Raw genomic sequence first — 9,701 nt, forward strand, 5'->3', positions numbered from 1 at the left:
GTATAGGTTTATATGGTTGCCCGGGTTTATCTGTGTCTGGATTGCATTCTGAAACTGATCACTGTATATTTTGTGTAGTTGACTCTGGAAAGCACAACATTTATGGAAATGATCGGCTACAGACCACAAGACTTGCACGAGGTGAAGAAATCTTAAGGAGATATGCAAATGACCCATCGACAATTCAAGTTATCGATGAAGCTGCACTCTTATTTAAGGTCTTGAGCATGTCATCCACAGGGACATGGTATCAAGTTAGTATACATCCGGCATATTGTGACTGCCCAGATTGGTTTAGCAACTACAAGCATTTGTATGGAATGCGACTCATCTTAAGGGACTTCTTTTCTCATATTAGCCATATTCTACCCATCATTGACACAGCCCGAGATCTAGTCATGAAGAACGATCCTGAACAATTTGAGGATACTACCATCGATGTAGATCCCACACGAGATGCAGATGGGCAAGGGCCTCCTCCAACACAAGTTTTGACCCAATGCATTGACGAGCTAAAAGCACTCTTGCACAACATTGAAGAGGTCATTCCATTATATAGTGACTCAAAGATCTTGTCATTGGTGGGGCAAGTGCGAGCAGCATATGTTGGCCTCTTTGCTCAAAGAGCACCCATGGAGATCTATTTGCCAAACAAGGGAAGTGTAACACAAGTACAGGCACATGTAACTGCCACTCGACTTGGGCATGGCCAACCTAGGCTAGAAGGAGTAAATATGCAAATCATGGTGCCCACACGGCCTACTAGGCAAACGGGTGCCTTGCGACATAAGCATCAAAGGGGCCGTAAGCAAGTTCGGTTTGCTTCACAAAGGCGGGTTTACTGTCATCATTGTTGCACAAAGACTTTCTTGGTGGACGAGGGGGTCGATACATGCCACACTTGCAATGCATTGTTGCCTATGACTCCACAGCCAAGAGCTCAAGAAAAGCTAGGAGCATTGATAGGCCGACAAACCTTGTTGTTTCATGGGTCTAATGCTTATGAATGCCTTGTTACGTTCGTGGTATGCGGACCAAACAATGACGATGAGCATTTGTTTGATTTGAAGTTCAATGATGGGGAAACTATGCATGGAGTATTGGCATCAACTCATCAAATTGTACTTTTGTAAAACTGAGCAGTAAACATCTTCCTCTTGTCTTGCTGTTTTGCTCGGGTTTATCTGTATCCCATGTTTGGTTATTTGTACTATTCTTGGACCTCTCAATCACCTACCATCTCTTTTCACCTGAAACTGAGCAGTAAACATCTTCCTCTTGTCTTGATGTTTTGCCCGGGTTTATCTGTATCCCATGTTTGGTTATTTGTATTATTCTTGGACCTCTCAATCACCTACCATCTCTTTTCACCTGAATAAGGAAAGTTTTAAAATTATTATTATGGTGGTAAAGGAGTGGACTATTCTTACGTTGTACAACTTGATAGGCTTTTTGTTTGTCTTCTTTCAATCAACCTTATACCTGTTTTGGGTTTTGCTCAACCTATCGGCACTTCCTCTTGTCTTGTGATGGAGAATTTTGACTCATTACCTTCCCTAAAATAATTTTCAATACCTTTGCTTTATACACTTAATTCCATACCTATTTTAATTGACCATGGGCTACCTCTTTATGTGGCAGATCATTCTTGATGCCCTCTTAGGATTGTATTTCTTGTGCAACTATTAGGTGTATAGTTTTTTCTCAACTTTGATAGAGATTGCAGTGCCTATATAGTTAGATTTAAGTTATAAAATAATAATTTTTTATGTTAATATTAGACTAATTAGGTTCAAACAAAGAGAGAGAGAGAGAGAGAGAGAGAGAGAGAGAGAGAGAGAGAGACTATCAACATAGTTTAGTTGTAGAAATGTACGTGATGCAAGTGGAGAAGAGATTTGTCCTTCTAGTTTGCTCAATCTTATACTCTGGCAGCATCTTCCTCTCCTCTTTCCACCATCATCATTGTGGATTTTCACTACGAGCACTAATACTACTACCAATACTAATAGCTTAGGCACAATAGCAATGTCAATGTTGTTTTTGAAACTTGTCCAACAAAAACCAAATGCATGACTAACGCACCAAAACATAAAACACGATGAGGCCTCATAAAACAAAGTTTGATTTGAGGCATATGAAATGAGGAGAGAGGCAAGTGAACCAGCCTAAAAAAGATTAGAAATCAATGTAAATCTACCATTGGATGAGTTTTCATGTGTGTGTGTGTGTGTGTGTGTGTGTGTGTGTGCGTGAGAGAGAGAGAGAGAGAGAGAGAGAGAGAGAGAGAGAGAGGCTTTCAAACCATATGGTGACATTTTCCATGACACCAAACAACACAACTTGCACATACAACTTGAATGATAGCTTGCAAATACAACCACAAAATCTACGCACTTCACAAGCTTTCACATATACCATGGATGTCTACCCAAGGCACACTATTCAAACTATGAAGCAACTTAACTTCACAGCTTAAGCCAAGAGAGAGAGAAGGGAAAGCCAACACATTGCATGTTAAAGCTGATGAGTATGTGATGCAAGTTCATACAAACAGCATTTTCTAAGTTTGCAGCACACTATACAAATAACATATAAAACCATGAATGCAAACCACTATACAAATAACATGTAAACCCCGACAACATATCAACCTAGGAAATCCGTAAACCTAGACTTATTTGATAACCGATAATGTAAACCCGGTACACATATCAACCCAGGCAATCCATAAACCCTAACCTGCGAACATGTAAACGTGGATAACATGTCAACCCAAAAAATTTGTAACACAAACTTGATTTAACCACCTAGCATAAGCCGAGGAGAGAATGAAAAGTTCACATTCCATGTTAGAGCTGATAAGTATGTGAAACAAAATCATACAAACGACATAGTCACTCAAAACAACCTCAAGCAAGGATGCTTGCAGGTGAAGATAAAATCTCTTGCACCTCATCCTCGTCACTACTAACATCTTGCGCGCCGTCCTGCTCACTTACACTCTCATTGTCCCCTTTGCCACTTCCACCACCGTCATCCTCATCATCAGTCCCATCATCCTCACCGTCATCACCGCCACCACTTATGTCACCCCCACCATCGTCATCACCGCCACCACTTATGTCACTCCCACCATCGTCATCATCAGCATCCCCATCGCTATCATAATCGGGATCATCATCCCCACTCCCATCCTGGTTAGACTCGTCATCCTCATCTCCATCGTCATCACTCCCTCCGCTACTCCCCCCGCTGCTTTTATCCTCATCACTACGAACAGTCAAGGTCCCCACTTTGATCCGGCGCTGCAATAAAACAGATTAATTTAAACTCAGACATAGCATAAACCCGGGCACTTACAAAAACATAAACCCGATTAAAACAGTAAAGTTGGCTTCTATGACCATAGAACTTACCCTAGATGCGTAGCCTTCCTCCATGTGACTCTTGATCTCCTTTTTCATTGCCTCTTCCCTTTGATCGATCGTTTTCATCCGGTTGGCCACAAACTGCATGATAAAAGTATCTTTCTTCATGGCCGTTTGAGCCTTGCGCGGAAGAATGTCCCAAGTGAGGGCTGCCCTATTATTTGTTCTCTCCTCAATCCTCTTGTGATTTACTGCAAACTTTCGATTCACATCCTTAAAGCACTGTTGGGCCTATACCTGATCTCGTATACTTGACTTGGGCACGTCGTTGTTGACACTCCCTCAAGGCCGCCCTCCGAGCCTTTGAGGGATGAAGACATCCAGCCCATGTACTTTCTTTTAAGTGTTGAATCATCCGTGATCGCTTCTCCATGAGAGTGTTCCGACTCGCACATGGTGGTTCAGCCCGACAAATCCTCACCAACTTACCCCCATTGATAACCTCAACATAAGGCGTTTACATCCAATACAATACAAAAGGCAAAGCAAGTCAGTGACAGATAAACCCGGGCAATAAAAAATACTAGACAGAGAGAGAGAGAGAGAGAGAGAGAGAGAGAGAGAGAGAGAGAGAGAGAGAGAGAGAGAGAGTTGCACACCATGCCGTGACAAATAAACCCGGGCAATAAGAATACTAGACAGAGAGAGTTGCACACCATGCCATGACAGATAAACCCGGGCAATAAGAATACTAGACAGAGAGAGAGAGTTGCACACCATGCCGTGACAAATAAACCCGGGCAATAAGAATACTAGAGAGAGAGAGAGAGAGTTGCACACCATGTCGTGACAGATAAACCTAGGGACTTCTTACCACAATTGTGGAGGTAGTACAGCTTGCCCCTAATTGTTTTGCTCTCTTTACTTGAAGCGTGGGCCGCTTTGAAGAGCCGACAAGAGCAAGAGCCTTATCCACCGGCCCTTCATCCTCTTGCCCCTTCTCCACATGCGTTTTAGCCTTATTCTTCACACCATCCCTCTTTAGAGCAATCTTAACCTCCGGCACCTTCTCCAACTGCCCCTTACCCGTGTGCCCTTTCACCCTTACCTAACCATTTTATCAAAGAAGAGGAAAACCATAAGATAAAAAGACACAATTCATTGGATTCTTGCACAACACTTGAGTGGCTTACCTCATCAACAACAAGTTTTCGCTCGATGGACTCACGGACTTTCACCTCTTTCATCCTCTTCACATTTTGTTGCTCGGGGACCGCCGTACCTTCTTTCTCTTTCACATCGGCCTTGGCCTTTCTCTTGTTCACCTATGACAAAGCACTCAACAAACATAAATTCGGGTGGAAGGACCAAAAACACTTGCAAGGCGCACTTTCATTGCAATAGTCTGCCTAGGGCCGTTTGTTGCATACCTATGTCTTGGGTGGCTCGGAGCCTAGTGTGCCACTCAACTTCTTTGCTTGACCACTCTTTTGAACCTTCAAGGGACTTGATCCTTCAAGCACAATCATATCCTGCACACATTGACACCCGTGAACACCTTACAGCCGACACAATTTTCAAAAAAATTGCACAATACCCGAGCACTGACAGATAAACTCGGGCACAGTCCTACGTGTTTAGTTTGTTGGTCCTCCTTTGGAGCCTTTGGAGCCCCTGGTCGGGTTCCCGCTGTTTCGCTCACCTCCTTTGACTGGCCGCTTTTTTTAGCCTTCAACGCGCCTGATCCTTTAACCAGATTCAAACCCTGCACATGTTAAACACCTAGGAGCACTTAACAGCAGCTAGCGATACTCGGGCACTGACAGATAAACCCAGGCATTTCTCTTACCTGTTTTTTTGGTTGGGCCTCCATTGGGGCCTTTGGGGCCGGGGCCTTCTTCGAACTAGCATCTTGGCATGGCTCCTGAGGTACATCCGATGAGACAGATGAGCATCTTGAAGGGCAGGCGTTGCCATTTTCAGACCCTGCACTCCTTAAAACCACACGGGCAGACAGATAAACCCGGATATTTACAGATATAGACTTACCTGTTTTGCCTCCTTTGGGTCCTTTGGGACCTTTGGGGCCTTCTTCAAAGTAGCACCTTGGCCTTGCTCTCGAGGTACATCCGCCGACAAAGGAGCATCTTGGCCCTCAGGCATTGCAATCTTCAAAGGCGTTGCAATCTTCAAACCCCGCACATGTTAAACACCTGTGAACACTTAAACAACAGGCACAAATTTCCCTTAACACTAGAATGGTAACAGGACACTTTTATGTCCTTGGACACTTTTGTGTCCTATTAAGTGACCATTTTTCTTGAATTATTTGAAGAGTATGAAAATGAATTTCTAGGTGCTATATATCCACAAAGTTGCCTTATGAGCTGAAAAAAACTTAGCATTTTTTTTTGGAGTATCGATTTCACCATTAACCTTACTTTTGCACAACATTTTTGAACCTAAACTGTGTGAAAAAATGGGTCCTGTTTTGGCTTTTTTTCAATTTTTGGCAACTATACCACTCTAAACTTCATGTTTGTGAGGTTTATATGGCTAGAGGTTAGGCCTTCATAGTTCTCAACATGTTTGGATGCTTGTAGGGAGAGCTAAGTGTTAAAATTGAAAGTTATGACCAATTTACAAGAATTGCATAATCCTTTTTTTTTTGGCCAAAATTAGCACTTTTATTATTTTTTTGGTGGCTTTCTTGATATCCAAATTCAATTTTGATTGTGTAAGTGTAATGTATAACATAAAGCTAATCTTCCTTGAGTTTTGGGGGACCTAATATGCTATATAGCATAGTATATGATGATGGTTGAGTTTTTTGATTGCTGAAGAATACGATACATTTTAGAGTAGCAAGTATAACTTTCTCAATATCGCTAGTTTCTTAGGCCAATTGTGTGTATTTTGTAGGTAGTAACCATATCTAATCATAGACTACAAACTTGGTTGGATATTGAGTAGTTTCTATGGGTTTCTAGAGGTCATAATGCTAAACCCAATTTTTTCATGTTTGCTGTATTTAGCACTTTATCATTGCCCCCAAGGTTCCAATTCTAAGAGATCCATTATCCTTTTGACATGCTCCATGGCTCCTTTTGAATCCAAAGGCCCAAAGGAAACCAATAAAACATGCATATAGTATCTATATTGAGCGTGACTATAGAAACTTTGATGATAGGTCCGCAGAATGGCAAAAATGCAACTTTTTTGTACCTATTTTTTTGCCCAAAAAAAAATAGTGAGGTAAAAGCAACCATATGTTTTGGTCACCAACCCATTGAAGTTAACGGGGTATTTTATCTCATGTCCTACAAAAATCCCCACTTTTATTTATATGCTATTAACCGTAAGAAATTGTTGGTTTGGGCAAAATGCAATGGTCCATCAACTTTGGAGGTTTGTAGTGACCAAGTGATGAGAAAAATTACAATTCTCTCATTTTTTCCATATGTAGTAGTGAACTATAAGCTCATGAAAGGATTTTTCAAAATGAGTGGATCCACTATGGTTTTGGAATTTTTTCCCAAAACCCTGAAAGGACACTTTTATGTCCTGTTAGGTTACCATTCTAGTGTTAAACCACACAAATCTTCGGGGAATGACAGATAAACCCGGGCATCTACAAAAAAATTCCTACCTATTTTCTTGGTTGGATCGCCTTTGGGGCCAGGGCCTTCTTCAAACTCGCATCTTGGCATGGCTCCTGAGGTACATCCGATGACAAAGGAGTATCTTGACCCTGCACAAATCTTACATGTTTTGTTGGTTGGGCGTCCTTTGGGACCTTTGGGGCCTTCTTCAAAACAGAGCCTTGGCCTTGCTCTCGAGGTACATCCGCCGACAAAGGAGCATCTTGGCCCGGTGGCATTGCAATCTTCAAAGGCGTTGCAATCTTTGGGGCCTTTGGAGCCTTCTTTGAAGCAACACCTTGGCATGGCTCTCGAGGTACATCCGCCGACAAAGGAGCATCAATCTTCAAAGGCATTGCCCTCTTCAAACCCTGCACATGTGAACACTTAACAGCAAGCACAAATTTCCCTTAAACCACACAAATCTTCGCGCACTGACAGATAAACCCTGGCGTCTACAGAGAGAGTCCTACCTGTTTTGTTGGTTGGATCTCCTTTGGGGCCTTTGGAGCTTTCTTTGAAGCAGCACCTTGACACGCCTCTCGAGGTACATCCGCCGACATAGGAGCATCTTGGCCCTGAGGCATTGCAATCTTCAAACCCTACACACGTTGGAACAAGTAAACTCAAACGTCCACAGATAAACCCGGACATTCACAGGTAAACCCAAGAACTATCTTACTTGTTCTGGCTGTTGGGCCTTTAAAGCCCCCGTCTTCCCTTTCTTGGTCACAGCAGAAGCAAGCTTTCACGGCTCTGGTTCTACAAACGCCAATGGAGGAACATCATCATTGTTTGGTCCTTTCCCTGCTTTCTTCTTCCTTTCCCCGGTCACAGCAACAATCTTGATCGGCGAAGGCTCCGGAACAACATCGGGTTGAGACACTGCAAGAAGGAGCTCCCCCCCCCCACCTCTTTGACCTCCTCAGCCAGCGTTGGCCCCGCACTTGACGTAGTGGCTCTCATCTTGTGCGGCTGTTTGGATCCCCTCCCAACCCTTCCAGCAAACTTCTTTGGCGGAGGTGTAGAGTAGGCGCCCATCATTCCCTCCCTTCTTCGCCTTGCCCGCCATCTCTGCGCAATCCTGGGCAGAGCCCCCCCTTGCCCGCGATGCCCTTGAAACCCCCTAGACATACGTGCGCGATGCCATGAAACACCCCCTCAAACCCCAAAACACAGTCGATAATGTTGAACGCTGATCTTGCAAGCTGTACTACCGCACAAAGTGAAAGCCTCCAGGGCGACGCCACGGACGACCAACAGGCTTCCCTCACTTGCCTGAGGTGAGGTGAGGTGACATACCCCACTTCAAAATCATGGCGGGGATCTCGTCAGATTTCCCCCTCCTCGTCATAATTAATGCCGACGTGGATTTTCGTTGCCATCTCACCCTCCCCCGATGGCCACGTCACTTGCCCCACGCCACGTCGTCCCGCCATTCGTCGCCCGGGTTTACCTCCTACCCCAAGCACGCCCCTGCCATGCGGACGATCCAGATCGTCTCGCTGACCGCACCCGAGTTCTGCGCCGTCGATCCCATGAACGAGCTTCTTAAATGCACATGTGTATATAGTCATGAGGCTATCATGATACCAAGTTTTATACATCATGGTTTTGTTATGTAATAAGCATATGTTATCATTTGTTAAAAAGTCTATAGGATCTATTTTGATTGCTTGTGGCATGGTGATGGATTTTGATCATAAATTATTACCATGGTGTTGTTCCATGACAATTGTCTCTAACCTTTATTAGTTGAGTATAGCTTATGATTCTTCATGAAGCTTATTTTTTGTGCTTTACTACTATCGAGATGGTTATTATTTTGTGAATTTGTTTCATTATTCTCAATTATGATTATTACTTTTCTTTTGGCACAATACAAATTGATGATTTTTTGCCATGATGCCATGGCATTGTTTTATAAGGATCATTCATTCAAAGTATACATGATCCGTGATAATTCTTTATGAGTGATTATTGTTAACATGGTGACGATCCTTTGTAAGAAAGTGTATAATTGGTTGTTACAAACTATATATGATCCATAACAATTTCTTAGAATCAATTTTTATTGAGATAATTATTATTTTATAGGGTTGAACCATGATGCTAATGGGGGCTTTTTACAAGCCAAGCTCCCATACCCCTCTTCTCTCGTCCCCACCCCATGAAAACCCCCTCTTAGGGAGGGAGTGATAAAAGGCATTGGAAAAAAGTAAAAAATAAATAAAGTATGATTATGTAAATATATAAGAAAGGTAAAATAGGCCACCTCATGCTTGCGGGGTAGCCCATCTCCACCTTGCCTCTTTTTTCTTCACCGTTGCCCCGTCGGGTGTCCCTTTTTCTCTCCTCCACTCAAAAGGTCAACTCTCTCTCTCTTCCCCTTGTCCTTTCTCCTTTCTCTCTCCCCTCAAGCTACCCCACCTCTCACCAATAATGCACCCTAACTCACATGCAACTTACCCTATCTTCCAAAATAGTATACCCGACCCCCTCTTTCTCTCTCCTATCATATCCCATGACCCAAATACCCCCCTCTCTCTCTAAAGGGCGCCATGTCTCTTGTCTTGTAGCTAAATAACCTCCCCCACACTCACACACACTCAGTTTCATTGAAAAAGGTGCCCACAGACCCATCCCCACCCGGTGGTTACCTGATTTTTCTTGTGTTCACACACATCTG

At 43.3% G+C, this 9,701-nt stretch overlaps 1 pseudogene; it reads right to left on the reverse strand.

Moving 5' to 3' along the window:
- Positions 1–2,912: 2,912 nt before the first annotated feature.
- On the reverse strand, positions 2,913–8,451 carry LOC147437872 (uncharacterized; annotated as a pseudogene).
- Positions 8,452–9,701: the final 1,250 nt, after the last annotated feature.

Source organism: Adiantum capillus-veneris, chromosome 17 (genome assembly GCF_014529385.1).
Source record: "Adiantum capillus-veneris isolate H3 chromosome 17, ASM1452938v2, whole genome shotgun sequence".
Taxonomy (NCBI): Eukaryota; Viridiplantae; Streptophyta; class Polypodiopsida; order Polypodiales; family Pteridaceae; genus Adiantum; species Adiantum capillus-veneris.